Genomic DNA, 18762 nt, shown 5'->3' with positions numbered 1-18762 from the left:
AATAGAGATTGCTGACCTGAAACTAAAGCCCGAGAGCAGTTGGGTTGGGAGCAGAGACAGGCCAGCAGGACTCCAACTGGTGGGGAACATGTTTTGTAGATCCTGCTCCCCAGTGGGCAGCCTCGGTTATATTTGATTGAGCCATCTTTATAGTGCAGAGGCTGTCCCTCCCCACATCATCATTCTGACATCAACAGCTTGCCAAAGGTAAGCCTGCCACGGCTGTAACACTAACCTGCCGTCCTCCCTGGCTGGCTGAGCTTTGATGAATGCTGTCACCCAAGACTGGAGGCAGGAGTGGGATTTCATTGGCTGTGGAAAGCAGAGGAGTCAAATTGGCTGGCTAGTCAGAAGCCTCACAGCTTCCTTATTTAGAGGAGAAGGTGTAAAAACAGTTGAGGACCTCATCAGTGAGCAATGAAAAGTTTGCAGCCACTTCCTTGGTGGCACTATCACCAGGCATCTCAGTATTTGGGGATAATTGGCTCCAAGTGGCCATTGCTCTTTTTGTACACACCCAGCAAATCCAAGGCATCTCTTCCTAAGCGATCCGCATGCTAAAGCTTGGTCTGTACCTCTCAAAGGAGAACTCCTGGCTGGTTAACAGACAGGTAAGCCATGCTAAAGGGAGAGGAAGCCCCTGGGCTTGCTCCTGCTGCTTTTATTGCAGTGGCAATTCTGCTGAGCAGGGCGTGCAGGCTGGAGCATTGATCCTGCAGTGACACGTAGCCGGGTACATTAAGTGTTCATGTTGTTCACTGAGGTGACTTCCAGATGATCACATTTATTTGGGGAGGGTGTAATTGCCTCCTGCAGGGGTGCAATTCTATTTGTATGTGCAAGACAAGGGCTTAGGTAATGTGTTAAAGAAGAGGGAAAAGGGGAAACGGCCACAGCTCCCTATTGTTTCACTGTCTCCTTTCCCCAAGCGCAAATACTCACTTTATTTTTTTAATAACATATGACCATCTTAATTTGCCTCTCCTTCCATCTGCCTTACTTGTTTCCCCTCATTTTGCACTGATGCTGTTTCAGCTTCTTTGGGGTTGGACAAATTAATCTTTTAAATTAGTTTCACGGGAATTATTAAGGTATTGGTTGGAGGAAAACAGCTGAGATTTACACAGATATTTTTGCCAATATGACTGTCAGCTTTTCACAGCAAAGAAACTGCATCTTCTGTGTCATTTGAGATGCCTGCATGTTAAGGAGGAGAGTACCTGGAAGCGTAATTGAACTGAGCACACCCAGCGTGACAGAGTTTCACATTAGGAGCAGTGTAATATGAGGCCTGAGCCACTGCAAACCCTTCAGCACAAGACCCCTGAGTGAAGGGGAGCCCATGGCAGCCCTGAGGCAGGTGAACAGTCAGATCCAGTGAGGTATGTAATTGTGATGGCTCTCTTGAGAGAGGCTCAGCTGTAAAATCATTGGGAGCCACCGGACTGGACCCTGTGCCAGGTGTCATTCAAAACCTCAGCGCTTTTGCTGAAGCAGCACTTGAATATCACAGAATCACAGAATATGCTGAGTTGGAAGGGACACACAAGGATTATCCAAGTCCAACTCCTGGCCCTGCACAGAACAGCCCCAACAGTCCCACCACATGCCTGAGAGCATTGTCCAAATGCTCCTTGAACTCTGCCAGGCTTGGGGCTGTGACCAAAGGAATCATACCTTCTGCCTTTTTTACCTCACAAGGAAAATCTTCAAATCTTTGTCTCATCCTACTTCACCTCAAGATTTTTCATCTATGCAAAATGCATATATAATTTTTAGGAAGGAATATCACTAGAATTTTCTGGCCTCTTAGCCCTTGTGAGAGGGCAGTGTCAGTGGGAACCAAAGCCCAGGGTCACCGTCACAAGCGTGGAGCACTCATTTCCTAGTTTCTCTGCAGTCTGAAGACCTGCCCATTCCCAGTGCATGTGACTCCTGGAAACATTGCCTAATCTCAGAGCCATCACTGTCTGCTATAATATGCATTGTAATATTTCCTTTCCACTTTTCCCCCCCTTAGAGAACATTTCAAGTGTAATGGATGGATTTCCATCATCAGCTTTAATCGCCTGTTAATCACCTTTGCATTTTTATATCTTATTCATTAGGTTTCTCATTGAAAAGACAAGCCATGGGCTAAAAGAGTTTCTCTAACTTGTGCTGCAGATTAGCTACAAGCTATTCTGATGGCCCAAGTCAAAGGAACACTTTGTGGGATACACTGTGTCTCATCCCAGCACCCTTGATCCTAGAAGAAATACCAAATGGCAGGACAAAAAATAAAAAGGGGGGGATAAATTCTGACAAGTCTATGGGATGCATTGCTTTGCCTTTTAGTCAGCCCAGCTGGAAAGTGGTTGCTGAGGGCCATGGTGGACCAGGGAACAGCCTTGCTCTGGTGGTTTCTGCTGAGCAAGTAGATGTGACAGCATTCTGTGTGGAGAGGCTGGCCAGAACACCTGCAAAAATCAGGGCTTCTCCTGCTGGACCTGAAAACCAAACTAAACAGCTAAAAATTGTGATTTCACTGGGACACCTGGCCCTTACAAGAGCAGGAGTCTTGGTATCTGGCCCAAGACAAAGTGGTGTGCAGCTGGGAGATAAAGTGAATACTGCAGTCTTGTGTTGCTCAGCAATTCTGCATCGGAGCTGAAATGAGTCTGGAACCATTTTGAAGTCAGATCTGTGGCCAGCAGTTTGCTGAGTTTCTGTGTATTAGCATATGAAGATGAATTGCAATGTTAATCCTGGAGCTTCTTATTCAACTAGGTAAGCCTTGTTTCTTCTAAAAGATGTCTCATTCTTAAACTTGTGCTCTTGGCCCATGAAGCAGTTGTTTCCAGAAAACACTCTGTAACCTTTTAATTTTCAGACAGCATGTTGTCCTGGATTCATATGCCTTCACAGAAGGCATCAAGGGAGAGACCCATAGCATTTGCAGTAAAAGAAACCCTCCAAAAACTCAAAAATGGTAAAAATTTACTTCAGCAGTCAACCTCCGCTTACTGGAAATCTTAAGACCCAAGGTGACAGTGCTTACTGCCTAATTAAAGTAACGAGTTTTCATTGTCAGTATTTTAGTACAATATTAAAATAATCTCCTTTGGAACACAGCAGCAAGGATCCACTTTCAGATAGTCTAAGAAAAGTCCTGCAGCTGAGCAGTAACGTGATATGGATGCAGAGCACGTCTTTCAAAAAAATGCATGATGACTTAGGGATCCCAAGTTCCATTTTCAAATCTCCTTAAAGTCTCTCCCTATTTTAAGGCCTTGAAAGAGCAATCCCTCATTCAGAAGGACAGACTGAAATGGTTCACCTTGCCTGTGAAGCCCCAGGCTGGTGGTGGTCAGAGGAGAAAGGAGATTTCCAGGTGGCAAATCTGACTGTTGTGGCAGGGCAAGTGTTGCAGACTCTGGACAACCTGCATAAAACTCTGTAAGCCCAAGAATGACCATGGAACCCCATCAGACCATCTTTAGTGGTTTGGGTGTTCGTTGGCCAGCATGTAGAGATTTATAACACAAACACGGGGACTATTATGAATGAAATATGAATCACAGTATGAAAGCAGCAGGAAAAAGTAATCACAGAATCACAGAATACGCCGAGTTGGAAGGGACCCACAAGGATCATCGAGTCCACATCGGGTCACAGCATAGGTGATTAATCAGCAGCAGTCCTGAGCCCTGGTAGCAGGAGGGTGACAAAAATGGCTATAGCACAATTAATTTGTTATTTGTCTCCCCATTATCCAACAGAGAGGCGGATTTGTTGTCATACCAAAACCCAGAATGAATAAACAGGACAACGGGCAGCAATCTTGGCTAAGACTCTTGGGGGCTAATAAGCTCTTGGAGGCTGAAGCAAGCAAACTTCTGAACCAAAACTGTCACCTCATTACAGCTGCTGCCTCCTAAAACATACACAAGACCTGTTCAGACATGGTTTCTTATTGCCAGTCAAGAGGAACCCAAGATAGTGGAGAGTTAACAGAGGTCCTGCCTCATCCTTCATGTCACACACACAGAGATCCTGGCTAGGCCACTCAGGCACATGCATGTGAGGACATGGGTAAGAGAGAGGTCTCACCACAAGGGCTCTTGCTGAGGTTTCACACACCACAGGCAGGCACAAATCACAGAACAACTTACTGCTATTTTTTTTTTTTGGAGGGAAGTGGCAAAAAGTACCTACTCCCAAAGGAAACTGTGGAAGATTTAGGACTAGGGAGATTCTAGCTTCCTTGAAAAAAAATTTTGGTTTGCTGCTTATTCATGATAAATTCATTTTCTGAAGAGGGAACGCCAAGCACAGATACAGTCAAATACACCCATCTTTGCCTCCTGAAGTGGTCATATCTGTCTCTCCATGTCTTACAGGAGTTGGAATGACAGTCAGAAGACAGAGTAGTGACTCCACGGAGAACCTGTGGCTTCCCAACTGCTGCTGTGCCCACCAGCCCACACTGCTTCTCTCATCACCTCCTCAGCTGTTCCCACTCTGCAGGGACAGGCAGTCCAAGGGTAGAAGGCTGAGCTGGAAAAAACAGAAGTGACAGCCATCAGCCCCCACAGGGATCTGCTTGGTATTATTTATTAGAAGAGAGGAATGACATGGTGCATGTTTAATTTAGTTTGTCACGTGTATGGTTTTCTCATTACAGAAGGAACAGGGATGCTAAATGCCACTTTTAAGTAACATAATGAATAGGAAAGCAAAAAACCCTTGTTTTTATTGTTGGTGATAAGATTTTGTCCAATGGCCCAACTGACCAGATCTCTGGGTGATTCCTGACCATGGAAACTATTCAGATTAAATGATGTAATCCAGTATAGATGATTAAAGGCAATTTCTGCCATTTTCCAGGTAACTTCCTTGTATTGTTGAGGACTTTCATTCTCTTGCATGTCAATTCTTCATCTGTTGGTCTGGATCCTTCCTCATATTTTGAAGGGGAATTCTGAAACCTTTTGTGCAGTCATCTGAGCTTTTCCCTGTTTTCTTCAAGCTTTTTTTTCCCTGCATGGTGGGTAACACTTGAAGTTCTAAAGCTTGTAATTAATTTTTTGACAGCAGTTTTGATTTGTAGTTTAATTTCCATAGAAAGAATCCTATTTTTGAAATCTCCTCCTGCCCTCTTCTCCCGCCCTTTTCCCATTCTCCCTGCTGTGTTGGTGGGGGAGGAGAAGGTGGGAATATGCTGGGTGGATACTGCATCCTGGAGTCCTGGTCACAGCTACTTGAGGGGTGGAAGTGAAACTCCTCAGATCCCTGATATTTGGGGAAGTACGATTTAGTTTTTAAATGGAATACAAGATTTGAACCAAAGCATAACAGATGTTTCCAGCACATGGCAGGATTGCCCACTTGTCCCCAGGAGGCAAGGGAAAGCAACACTACCTCATGTTTTGGCTGCTCTCACAGTACCTTCAAAATCCCATAGGTCAGACAGGCGTGTTACCCTTGTTGTTGTTTTGCTCTTCCACAGAGGAAGTTATGAGTTACTGGGAGAGTGAAAGGAAGGGGAAAGGGGAAATATGCAGGCTGTCCCACAAGGAGAGAGGAGAGGAGAGCTTGGTTCAAGGAAAAGGATTCTTGGGCCACTTGAAGTGGGAATCTGCTTTGTATTCAGACACCAGTGTGTAGGTCCATGTGCACTGAGGATCTAAGGTTGCAGAGCAGCCAGTGGGGATTTAATTAATACAGTCAAGGAGCCCAGGAACTGACACAGCTCATCCCCCGGTAGCTGCCTTTTTCAGAGGGAGCTGAAACACTCTTGGGACTCCACCACCTTCATTGACAAGGTGTGTGTTTCACAGGAGCTGAGACACATGGATGCCTTCTAATCTGGAGATAAATTTCTTCCCTGGCATCCAGCAGCCTCCCTGGGAATGGAGCAGCAAATAGACTGCAGGTAAAGGTGTGTTAGCTGGTGTTGGATCCAGCAGCATCTGCAGGGATGTCTGCTTGGAAACCTCTTGCACCTCTGTTCCAATGGCACAGACACGTTTCTCAAAGTCTGAAAAGGAAGCTAAGTCCATAATCTGCATACTCCTCCCGTACTCTTGCATCAGGTGGGTGTCTCAGTATCCTGGTTGCTGTATCCTGGATGTTTTCTGGGGTGAGATGTGTGTTCAAAGACCATGTTCCTTTGGTTTCATGGAATCATAGAATGGCCTTGGTTAGAAGGTGCCTTAAAGATCATCTCATTTTAACCCGCCTGCCACGAGCAGGGAAACCTTCCACTATCCCAGGTTGCTCAGAGCCCCATCTAAACTGTCCTTCAACACTTCCAGGGATGGGGCAACCACAGCTTTTCTGGGCAACCTGTGCCAGGGCCTCCCCACCCTCCCAGGGAAGAATTTCTTCCTAGTATCCATTCCAAACCTCCTCTCTGCCAGTGTGAAGCCATTACCTCTTGTCCTGTCACTACATGCCCTTGTAAATGCTGGAGTATTTGCACATTCCCAGCTACACAAGGGTGGGTGGAGGGTGGCAGCATAATGCACAAACCTGACCCTGTCTGCATCCAGATCTGAACTTGGGAGAATAGTTTTAAAGGGCATCAAAACTCCAGACTGAACTAAGTGACCCATGAAGGGTTTTGAAACCCTTGGCTTCTGTCATCAGCTGCATGAGCTTTCCATGTGATTAAGACCTTGGGTACCTAGCTAGAAGGAGTTCAGGGACACAAGGAATGCCTATTCTGCAGCTTAGGCCAGGACTGAAGATGCAGCTCTGAGCTTAAAGGAGCAATGGGTAGAGGATGAAGTTTGGAGGGCAGAGATGGGGATGTACAGATCAATTACAGCCTCCTGGTGCACTCAAGGCTTTGAAAAAAGTGTCCTTAAAGACTGGGGATTCCTGGGGATTCCATGCTCCCTCTGACTGTCCATTCCAGTGCTGCACTACTCTAAAGGGCAAATATTTTTTCCTTATAGAACTTTGTCCTTAAAATTGTCCAAAAGATCGAATTATTTGCCTTCAGTTCCTGGGACCATAAATTGAACACTTGTCATCTTGAATTTTCAATGGCTCCAAAATGTCATTTTAGCTTAAAGATGGAGCTGGAGTTTTCTTTCATGTTGCTATTTATGTGAATCTCTGTAAATAGGAAAACAAGAGTGGGAGGGTAGGGGAGTTTTATTTCATCATTATTTAGTATAAATGCATTGATTCCTGGGACTTATTAAAAGGGACCTGAGATTAAACTGAATCTACAAGAGTAACAGTAGATTTTTAATTCCCTCTTTGCATATAAAACTATCACCAGAGATCTGGTAAACCTCCAGGCTGCAGTCTCAGAAAGCCACCTAGATGTGTGGCTAAAGCTCAGTTAGCCACCAGAAATTCATCCAAAGAGGAAGTCCACTGGCTAAATGATGAAAAGTAGCCATTTCAGAAGTGATTCTGCATTCTAGTCAGGTTTGCAGGCTAAAGCAAACAGGATGAGTTTTCACAACCTTAGTAATTCAGGTTTTTGTTCCTACAGCTCCTCTTCTGAATAGGGGAAAGACAAAAGGGCAATTTTTGGCTCCTCAACAGCAGCAAAAGTAATACAGCAAAGAGGGCTCAAAGCTATGCAATAGCTTATTGAGGAGTTCCAAATTTGTATAGACCTTGCAAGGGACCCTTGTTGCAAGACAGGTGAGCTGTTTAAGGCAATGCAACTGCTAAGACCTAGTTCTGCAAAGAAAGATTGAGGTAAAAAAGTCTGTCCAGGAAATGTAAACATGGTTGGGATCAATCATTACCCAACTTTTAGCACGCTGCACTCTTGGAGTCTGTGGTTTTTGGCACCTGTGGAAACTGGGACTGCTCACACTCTCAAAGTGCTGCCGCAGATCTACGAACTGGCCTGACTTGAGTAAAGAAAGGCACATGTAGAAGGTAGGAGGAGCATTAAGGAGAAGAGGGTGCAAAATAAGCAGTAGTGAACCTCTTGGTGTGAGATGAAGGAGATGAGACAGCCTCTATTTCAGTGGTATAACAGGATTAGTAAAGAAATTATGAACAGAAACATGGAAAAAGGTAAAATATGGCACTAGAAAAGTGGAACTGAACTCTGTTCATTCCATGAGACCTGGACTATTGCCAGGAATAATGTATTCCCAGGGCCGAGGCTTTGCATCTGTTAATGGCAGACTGCATGAGAGTCCTGTCAACCCATCCCTCCACCTTTCCAGGGTCCTGCTGGATGCCAGCCCTACCCTCATTGTATCAGCCTTTCCTACAATTTATTGTTGCCAACTACAAACTTGTGGAGTCAGGGAAATTAAACTAACCTGGTGCTAGTGATGGATTCTTCCTCAAATGCCTACTCAATTCATGCAGCACGTTGTTTCCACTCCCCAGATTATTATTCATTGCGATTTTCTACCATGTGGTCATCACACATAGTACCCAGAGTACAAAGGGATACTAAAAAAGCAGGTTGGGTTTGTGCCAGAAAAGACCTTATTCTTTAACTTCATCTTTTTAACACCCACTTTTCTATCTCTGTATGATTCTAGATCACAGAATAGTCTGAGTTGGAAGTGACCCACAAGGATCATCGAGTCCAACTCTTAAATAAATGGCTGGTTTGCTCCTAATCCATGACCATACAATACACTGAAACCAACTGTAGCTTCCCCCCAAAGCACAGCCCAGAGGTTTTTAATTAACTAGTTTTAATTGATTACACCAATCATTGCATAATATTTTTAAAGCCTGCAAGTCCCATTTTCAGAAAGGGCTGCAGCCACCATGTCATTTCTTCATTGGGAACCACAGTGTAAGGTATTTGTTGTGATGGTTTTAAACATATGGAAGATCAAGATCAGATTCTTAAAATATTCTGAAAACCAGTTATAGCTTTAACAGTGACTGTGGTTAAATATAAAACCCAAGTAATTCGTTCTATTAAAAAGCTCAAGTCTTATTTTTATCAAGTGATGTTATGAGGGCATGTTCTAAATCAGCCTAAAGCTCTTGTAGCTACAAGAGCTTCACTTCTGCAATTTTTTAACAGTCCAATTAAGTTGGTACAGCTTCTTGGTCATGTTGTTAGTACAGAATTCTTCCTCTGACACTGCCCAGATCTGACAGACTCCAGAAGATTAAATATTTGAAGGAGACAGGCGAAGAAAATGCAAGAGCTGAATAATAATGTTGAGTTTATTTTTCCCCTGCAAAGATGAGTCTCATTTGGACAGGGTCAGGTTGTGATGGGCACAAAGGACTAAGAAATAAAACCATACATTTTATGCATTCATGTAACACTTCTCTTGACATCCCTCTCCACACTGCCCTGCACTGCTCCATGCGCACGGGCCCAGTTTAAGATTACGCTGCTAATGATGATATGCAAGTATTCCAAGCATCCTCTAACCAGAATGCGTATTCCTTGCAGGATTAAAGAACAGTTTGCCTGATGCACACTGGACAGGCGGTATGGAGCAGGGTCAAGGCAAGCATGTAGCAGAGCTCTGAAATTTCCTTTCTGATCAAGCAAGTAGTGAGCATATGTTGGCTCACTGTGGAATGCGTGCTCAGCTTACTTTAATGGAGTTTCAGCACTGACCTTTTGCTGCATTCCTCCAGCATCAGTAAAATGGTTCTGCTTAAGTAAACTGACATATACCACGTGCAAAAGCAGCTGTCTTCTCCAGCCCACCATTCCTCCTACTGTTACAAAAAGCCTGGGGGCATGGCAATGCTGTAATTTAATGTGTGATAACCTCCCATGAAAATAATGTCGTGAAAATTAATTGTGCTCGTGGCACAATAAAATCCACCTTGAGAAACCAGAATTGGCCACAGGAGTGCATGCTAATAGGTCCTGGATTGTTGTACTTTATTACTATCTGTGTGACACAAACACAGGAAGCACCACCTTCAGCTTGACCCATCCTTACCTCTCTCTGATTGCTTTATGTTTTCCATCTTTTGTTCTTGTTCAGCTTAGTTTTTGTAAGTGTCTGGCAGGTCTGGTCTCCACTGTAAAGCTGTACAACTCCACTGTAAAAATTAAGATGGACTATGCAGCAAGCAGGTGACTCAGCAGGCAGTTATTACTGGGCAGGATGCTTCTTTAAAGTGCTATTTGTGATGACAAGTGCTGCCATCAGTGAGAGCAAACCACAGAGACACAGCCAGATTGTGCCCCAATTTGGTGTCATTGGACTGCATGAAGACCAAGGCTTTCCCAGACAGCTTGCAATTCCAAATACCCCTATTTATGAGATGCATTAAACTCAGACACTTGGGCTTGGCTCTCAGAAAGTGCTGAATGTGTCCCATCTGAAAGCCAACCTGCTTTAGTTTGGGTACTCAAAATGAAGACATTGCTTGGTGTTTGGATGGACAGGAGAGCTCTTTCCTTTATGTACATGGCCTGAGCTTCCCAAAAGTCACAACTGAAAGCATCTTTCCTCATAAAAAATCAAGTAGAAAACACAAAAAAGACATGGATCCAACATTTATTGCATAAAGCCTGCACTGCCAAATTCTTGATGCCTTTTTCCTAGAATCGCAGAATCATTTGGGTTGGAAGTGACCTTTAAAGGCCATTCAGCCCAACCCCCCTGCAATGAGCAGAGAAATCTTCAACAGATCGGGTTGCTCAGAGCCCTGGTCAGCCTGACCTTGAATGTTTCCAGGGATGGGGCATCCACCACCTTTCTGGGCAACCTGTTTCACCACCCTCATTGTAAAAAATGTCCTCCTTATATCTAATGTCAGTTGACCCTTCTTTAATCTAAGTCCACTATCCCTTGTCCTGTCACAACATGCCCTGCAAAGAAGTTTGTCCCCCTCTTTCTTATAGATGCCCTTTGAGAACTGAAAGTTCCCCTGGAGCCTTTTCTTCTCTAGGCTGAACAACCCTAATTTTCTCAGCCTTTCCTCGCAGGAGAGTTGTTCCATCCCTCTGATCATCTTGGTGTTCCTCCTCTGGACTCTCCAAAAGATCCTGTGCTGGGGACCTGAGGGGCCCCCTCATCGCAACAACCAGGATGTGCTGACTCACCTGGTGGGTCTCACACCCAGACAAGGGGGCAGACTGTCCTCATCAATAAATATCTACTTGCTGTAAAATAATTATGGGTAGAAGAAGAACTAGAAAATGTTGTATTTGTCTTCCAGCAAAAGATTCCCCACTGTAAACCAAAGTAAGATATAACCATGGTAGTCAGATATAAATATGGTGTACATAGATAAAGAATCAGCATGACTGAAAGCCTCTTCTTCCAAACTCTACATATGAATACCCTTAATGAGTTCTGCACATCTCAAAGATTCTTTTTTTTTTATTTTTAATTAACATGATCCTTTTAATTACAATATGGGTGTGAGATCATGTTGGTTGGAAGGGACCTCTGGAAGTCATCGAGTCTAACCTCCCACTTGTATTAGGACTCCTGCCAGCCCTAGAAAAGATCAAGCCGTGGCTGACCTTCATGTTGTATTTCCAGCAGTAGAGAGACATCCATCTAACTTAACATATGATGATTACTATAGGGCTAAGAATAATTCTCTGACCAGGGGGATCTTTTGAATACACTGGATGGTACCTGTTGCAAAGACCTCTGGCAGTGGATTTTCCTCTTTTCTTTATTTCTTTTTCTTTCTTTCTCTCTTTCTTCCTGTCCTGGTTAGAACGGCTGGGACCAATTCATCCCTGGATGGGTGTAACCCAAAACTGTGTATTCTATAGCCTCCATGCCATTTCCCAAAAACTGCTGTCAGTAGAGGCCTGCAAGGTGGGAAGATGTTCCTGTACCCTTTTATGGAATTCCCCGCTCTGATATCCTTATATGGAATTCCCCGCTCTGATAAGAGGGACTGAGCATCCACATGCCCTTTTATGGAATTCCCTACTCTGAGGGAGGGACTGAGCACTCCCGCCTGAACTGGAGAGTATATAACTGGGAGTTTCAGAGCCTTGGGGCTCTCTCTCGTGGGACCCAGAGGAAGACAGCAGACCACCGCTGCTCCCAACCAGGCTGAGACCACCACCCTCAACTGGACTGCAATCACCACTTCTGACCAGACTGCAGCAGCTCTCCCACCAGCAGGTTTTATCCCCTCTCCCTTTGCTTTGGACTCGGGGGGTGGGCCAAGGTACACCACTTTTGTTCATACCCCAGGGTGCTGGGTTTGTACATTTGGGTTTTGTGGGTTAAAACCAATTGTCTGTCTGTATACTTGTACTTATTGCATTATTTTAATAAATTGTTATTCTGACTTATAAATCTCTCTTTTGAATTGAGTTCATTTTGCCTTGCTGGTTAACTTTTAAACCAGCACACTTCCTTCCTTCCTCTTTCTTTCTTTCTTTCTTTCTTTCTCTTCTGTGAAAACGTAAGCACCTGAATAATGTTACTGATGTGAATGAATGGGTCTATTAATTTTTGTTTTTCATGAGATATGTACTGCCTATACTGATGCACTGCCAACAAGGGGGATTTGGAAAGCATGGTATATATTCTGTATATATTCTTAGTGCTAGAGGTAGGCTGAGAAGTGAAATCTTGGGCCAAATGCTGCCAAAACTCCCACAAAGTTCAGTAGGGCTGGTATTTAACATCGTGTTGCCATAAAAAGCCCTGAATTTGGCTTAGGTGGGCAACTGAGTGGAGAAGGCTGACTTTAAAGTCAGCCACTATAAGAGCACCCAGCAAAGATCATAACAGGAAGGTTTTGGGGCTTTAGCTTTTCAAATTCTGTAGTTTCAGTACAAACAACTTTGATGGTCCTCTTTACAGAGCCATTTCAGTTCAAAACCTGCTGTTTTCATGGGGAGAGCTCACAGCTGCTGGAGTGTAGTGCTCTGGCTGGAAGGCCTTTGTAATGACCTTTCTGCCCCTTGTAATGATCTTTTTCCTGATATGGGACTTCAATTATAAGGAATTAGCTTCAAATGACCTGTGGGTGCTGGTATTTTCTTCTGAGGCCTTATCAGAATATGGGCATATTACTTAATTCCCAGGTGATTTTAAGTGATCTAACTTTTCTATAGCTGTATAATGTTTCCAATCAGCATAATTTCATGATCTAAAACTACTTTTTATCTCTTTCTAATTTATCCTACTGTTACCCGGCCCACAGTTTGAAGCTTCATAGAATCACAAAATCATTTAGGTTGAAAAATATCTTTAAAGACAATGGACTCCAAACACTAACACTGCCAAGTCCACCACTAATCCATGCCCCTAAGCATTACATCCACATGTCTTCTAAATCCCTCCAGAGATGGTGACTCCACCACTTCCCTGGGCAGCCTGTGCCAGTGCTGGATAATCCTTTCTCTGAAGAAATGTTCTCTAATATCCTATCTAAACCTTCCCCTAGCACAACTTGTGACCCTTTCCTCTTTTCCTATCACTTATTCCTTGGGAAAAGAGACCAAACCCCACCAGGCTACAACCTCTTCTCAGGTAGTTGTAGAGAGTGACAAGGTCTCTCTTCAGTGCTAACAACAAAAACTCCTCAAGTTTGCTGCCTGTCTTCTGCATGACTGTCAGCTGTGTATCATTCAATCTCTTGAATGCTTCCATTTTTAAATCAATTTAGTAGAATAAATTGTTTGATGCAGTGATAGGCTTTCCAAAAGGACTATTTGAAACACAGGGACTTTGCTGGGTGTTGGGCACTTCAGGGTGAGGCAGCTAATTTCCATTAAGGATACAATAATTTCATTTCAAGCTTTGCCTTCTGTGTTGTGGTCACTCAGAAAGATGCCAACAGTGTATTTTTATCTGCAGTTCATATTTCTCAACAGGAAGACTCCACAAAGAGAGCTGAGGAGCACTATCAACGCAAGAGTGGTGTGGACCATTTTACATGTAGCAACATCAGCTTGAAAGACTTGCCCATAATTTATGGACTGCCTGGAAGAAAGAACCACTTCCATCGTCAGGGAGAATTGCCTAAAATGGCTAAAAACACATCCAAGATAACAACTGGTGGTCAGGCAGCGGTTTCCAAACAGCTACTCAACAGAAGAACTCACATCCTCTTGTGTAGCTGGTCAAGTTTGAGGCCAAGCTCCTGTCAATGACCCGCTGCAAATTCCATCTTTTATTGGTGGGCAAGGAGAGATTCATTCCTCAAAAAAGGAGGCTTGGCTGCCTTGTGCTGGTAGGATTTCCGCTGTGGAAATAGACACGGAGAAGACTGATAACATGCATGAGGAGGGGCGGAAGGAAGCAGGCCCCTGTTTGTGGAGTGCTGCTATTTCAGCTGGGATTTAAAACTGTCCTTTGGAGCAAAGTTGAAACAGTCACTATAAATGACTTGCATGAGTGAGTACAGAGCATTTTGGAGGATTATAATTTCTGCCAGGCAGGAGCTGTTATGGCTCAGTTTAAGGAACTCAAAATAAGATTTCTGGGAGACAACCAAGCTGGTTTCACCTTTGGTAACTTCCCAGTCCAAGACATTCCTAACTTTATGTGTACCGGGTCTGTTCCTGCCTGGGGGCTGAGGGCCTTGAACTCCTATTGAAACTCAAAGATGCTCTGATGACATCGGCACTGTTAAGAGTTGGAAAGAGCTGCCAGTGCCATGTAGCACATCCCTATGCCCCTTTATCCAACCCTGAATTAATTCAGCGTAAGGATTTCTTCCCCCAAGGTTTTGTCTTCCACTGAAAATACCTCTTGAAGGAATGGAGAGATATTCTCCATGGGATACTCCTTTGTGCAGATTTAAAATAAATCGACATATTAAGCTAACTGGAGATGAACCATGTCTGCCTGGACACAGACAGTCATGCATGTGCTTCCCAAAGATGTAACAGAAGGTGGGAAAAATTAATCCATTTCTGCTGAGCAACCAGGAAGCCAGACATGGAGCCCTGTCCTTCCACCTCCCAGGCAGATTGAGAGCACTTTCTAACACAAAGGCATAGCTGTATCCTGTCACCTTGATCCACACAGTGGATCTCTCTCCATTCTCAGAGAAATGTTTGTACATTATGAGACTGATTTCTAAGTTTTTAGAAAGATTGCTTCTCTAAATCTTAGTTTTCTTTGCTAGTTTTATCCCTGTTAGTTGAGTCGAAACCCTTCTTGGAACATGAGGTACAAACCCACCTCCTCCTTACTCTTTGCACCCTTTGAATATTTACAGATGGTTTTCATATTCCCTTTCAGTTGTCATTCAGCCAGTGTTGCTCTGTGTGTATCTCTTCAAACGCAGCACCCTTGGAAGGACACACAAGGGGGACACAAATTCTGCCCTCAGTTACACCTGTGTAATTTTGGAGTAAGACAGTAAACTTTGGTAGACTTTGAATTTACATGAGCAAAACACAGAGCAGGAAGTGAATGCCAAATAAAAACTAGGAAGACAATCAAAACTAACATCACATCCTGCAGGCTCCAGATTGCACAAGGTTAGTGCCTTTTCTATCATGATATTTTTTCCTGCATTCACACTGAGTGAAGATTTAGAAGTTTGGAAGTGCAACAGCCACCTGGAACATGCCAGTACAGACCATGGCTCTTGTGAGAAGTGAAGATATCATCATTATGTGCTGGTCCATGCAGAGTTCTTTCACAACTCAACACTGAGTTTTTCTATGTTACATAGAATATTAGATAATAGATACTTCAAATTTATAGGACCACGTTACAAACATGACACAGTAACCTTGTTTTGCTCTGTGACTTTTTTTTCCGATGGGTATCGATAACTATTCCCACTAGAGAAAATCTCTCCACCTTTTCTCAGCCCTGCATAGGACTGGTTGAAAGTGCTGTTCCATGCCAGTTCTGAAAGCAGAGGAACTGGCAAATGAGACGGGAACCGTGCATCACATACTTATGTCCATAGTACATTTTCCAGTTAAAAAAATACATGGCATGGAAATAAAGTGCCCAGAGGAAGTTTTGCTTGCTCAAGCTGTCTCATCTTCCCCAAGCTGCACTTGCCACCCCACTCTTTATAGAGTGTTCCACCACCTCTGCAGTCTTTTTGGTGGCCTGTCCACTCTGCCATATTCCACTAAACATATAGGCTGCATATATGGGCTACAAAATTACATCAGCTATTTTCCAGCCATATCCTTTGGCCTGGTCTAAATTGTGTTCCTGTTCCAGCTGGCTTCCTTGATGGAGGAAGACTTTTTACAAGACTTTTTACACAGGCATGTAGAGACAGGACAAGGGGGAATGACTTCAAACTGACAGAGAGTGGGTTTAGATTGGATATTAGGAAGAAATTCTCTACTGGAGGCACTGGAATAGGTTGCCCCAGAGAAGTTGTGATACCTCATCCCTGGAAGTGTTGAAGGCCAGGTTGGATGGGGCTTGGAGCAATCTGGTCTAGTGGAAGGTGTCCCTGCCCATGGCAGGAGGTTGGAACTGGATCATCTTTAAGGTCCCTTCCAACCCAGGCCCTTCTGTGATTCCATGATTCTCTATAATGATAGTTGATAGGTCCTACTAAGCAATGGACTTTTGGACATGACACTCGGTATGGAACCTTATAGAACAAGACAGAGCTTGCAAGACTGACTTCACATCTTAATCTGACTCATTTCAACAGCTTTTCTCTTTATTATAAACGATAATTCTGTTTTTCTCCCTTTGCAGTTTATTCTGAAGTGGGAATTAGAAATAAGGAACTATGAACCACCTGTCTTTACCCAGAATCTGGCCTAACCTCTGAGAAATAACCTTCAAAAGAGCTTTACAGGTTTCTTATGGGTTTCTCTATAGCTTAAAATCATCAGGGCAGCCTGTACCATGTGCAGAGAAAGAAGTTAGCCCATTCCAAATGGGAATTAAGATGCAATTTATATGCCCACTTCAGATGCTGTGAGCCTGCCACCCATGCTGAACCTGTGGAAGTACTTGGTACTGAAGCATAGGAGTGAAAATGTTTCCAAGAACTGAGATGCTTTGCTCCTAAATATTCAAAATTGCATTTTCAAGAGTAACAAGCACATAAGACAACTGTCTGTGTCTGAGCTCACTCAAATTTGGTAACCTCAGGCTGCCTTCACCATACATGCTCTCCCCAGGGCTCAGCCCAGGAGCCAGTTGTTTGTCCTTGTGCATAAGAATATATTCTTCTAATTCTGTGGTCCCGTGGGACCACAATCCTGTGGTTGCTACTGACTTCTACCACATCCACTATCTAGGATGAAGTAATAAATGTATTTTTATGCAGTATTGATGGTCCACCCTGGTATCTCCATGAGGCAAAGATACAAGAAGAGGGCAGGCATCTCTTTACACTGCTGACCTGGTGTGAATACCAGCAAATAGCTATATATTTTTGGATACAGCACAGGCAAGAAATAAGAGTAAATGAGGCCTGCAAGGACTAATGCTCAAAATATCACGCAAGTGTAAATTAAACTTTCCTACAATGAGGGGGAAATGAGACACAGATGAGATAAACTGATCAACTTTTAAGCTCACAGAAATCACAGAACTGGGTTAGAGTGTGTGATCTCAGTCCTAACTGAGATGGAACCAGGTATTCCTTAAGGTCCTTTCCAACTCAAACCATTCCATGATAATTTCCTCCTTTATACTATATCCCTTCTTCCATAATAACCTTCTGTGGCTTCACTCATCTCTGATACAATGGGAAAAGTTATAAAATAACTCTTTCATCATTAAGCTGAACTTAGATTGTGCTCTCCAGAGAGAACTACTGCAGAAGGAAAGACCCCAGATACAATTCCCACCCCTCTGGACAGTGCCATCTACCAACAGGGAAATTTCTGACATTGCAGCAGGGGACAGGCAAGACAAGGTCTGTACATCTGTGTCTCAACTGCCTGCATTCTGCTGCCCTTGTTTGCCACCAGTTACCATGTGAGCAAACAGACAGGGATCACAGAGCTGGGGACAATAGGTGAAGGTCAGTAACTTAAATCCTTGACAAATCAAGACTCTTGGCAATTTTTTTTCCTTGCAACAACCTCAGTTCAGACTCTGCAAAGGGCACCTGCAGTTTATAGTGGTCACCACGAGCAGGTTAACAAAGCTGAGCAATGGCATTTGCTCCTCACTCCTCCCTAGTGGCGAGAATTTTTTATTCAATACGAGCCATGCCTGCAATTTTACACGACATTTTCAAGGCATTAAATCCTGTCATCCTTCCAAGGAATAGTGCACTGCATATACAAATAGAAAACCTCATGCCCATTAAGTCACTTTCCTCTTAATCTTGAATAGCTTTTCATGACCCAAACAGGCTTTCTGAGAAATTGCAGCCTGCATGTTACAGTTGCTGGGTACAGATCAAACAGAAAGTACAGTTTAGGTGATCCCATCTCTATATTCTGTTTTTTTTTCTAAAAGGCAGCTAAAAATCTGCTGTTACCACCACTTTCTTGGGAATAGATATGAAAAATGGGAATAATACATGTTGTGTCAAGGATCCTTCTGACAAAGATTCCCTCTGGCAGGACAATTCAGCATTTCCAAGGGTCAGCCTTCAGTAAGCAGAACTAATAGTCTCCCCATACCATTCCAACCGCTTTGACTTTCCAAAACCTCATCTCTAGAGCTTGTTTGTTCTTTTTAGTACCAAAGACTAACTGCCGACAAGTTTCTATGCAACCTCCTGAGGACTGAAAACACACATTCAAAAATAAAAGGCAAAAATCTGAACTATTTTCTTAGAAATTAGCAGCAGTTTCATCAAAGTGCAACTAAATTAAATGGTGTCTTCCTGCTTTGGCAAAGGAACGGGCATAATTTTTATTAACAAATAGTCTAGAAGTATAAGCAAGATATTTGCTCAAGGACT

At 43.5% G+C, this 18762-nt stretch overlaps 1 long non-coding RNA gene across 5 annotated transcripts; it reads left to right on the top strand.

The window, feature by feature from the left end:
* The first annotated feature begins 462 nt into the window (after window positions 1-462).
* On the top strand, window positions 463-17417 carry LOC113976200. 5 transcript variants are annotated; one of them, XR_003537035.1, is made up of 5 exons: window positions 490-611; window positions 4383-4588; window positions 5823-6077; window positions 13769-14291; window positions 15144-15411. It is a non-coding gene; the product is annotated as an uncharacterized LOC113976200 (long non-coding RNA). The 5 variants fall into 5 exon arrangements; XR_003537036.1 differs by lacking the exon at window positions 15144-15411 and having other exon boundaries at window positions 463-611; window positions 13752-13777; XR_003537038.1 differs by lacking the exons at window positions 13769-14291; window positions 15144-15411 and adding an exon at window positions 16587-17417 and having other exon boundaries at window positions 464-611; window positions 4383-4526.
* The last annotated feature ends 1345 nt before the right edge of the window (window positions 17418-18762 follow it).

The sequence above is a fragment of the Neopelma chrysocephalum genome, unplaced genomic scaffold (assembly GCF_003984885.1).
Source record: "Neopelma chrysocephalum unplaced genomic scaffold, ASM398488v2 Primary Assembly neopelma1_149, whole genome shotgun sequence".
In the NCBI taxonomy this organism is placed as follows: domain Eukaryota; kingdom Metazoa; phylum Chordata; class Aves; order Passeriformes; family Pipridae; genus Neopelma; species Neopelma chrysocephalum.
Note: the sequence above shows the minus strand (reverse complement) of the source record. Positions and strands in the feature narration are given on the sequence as shown.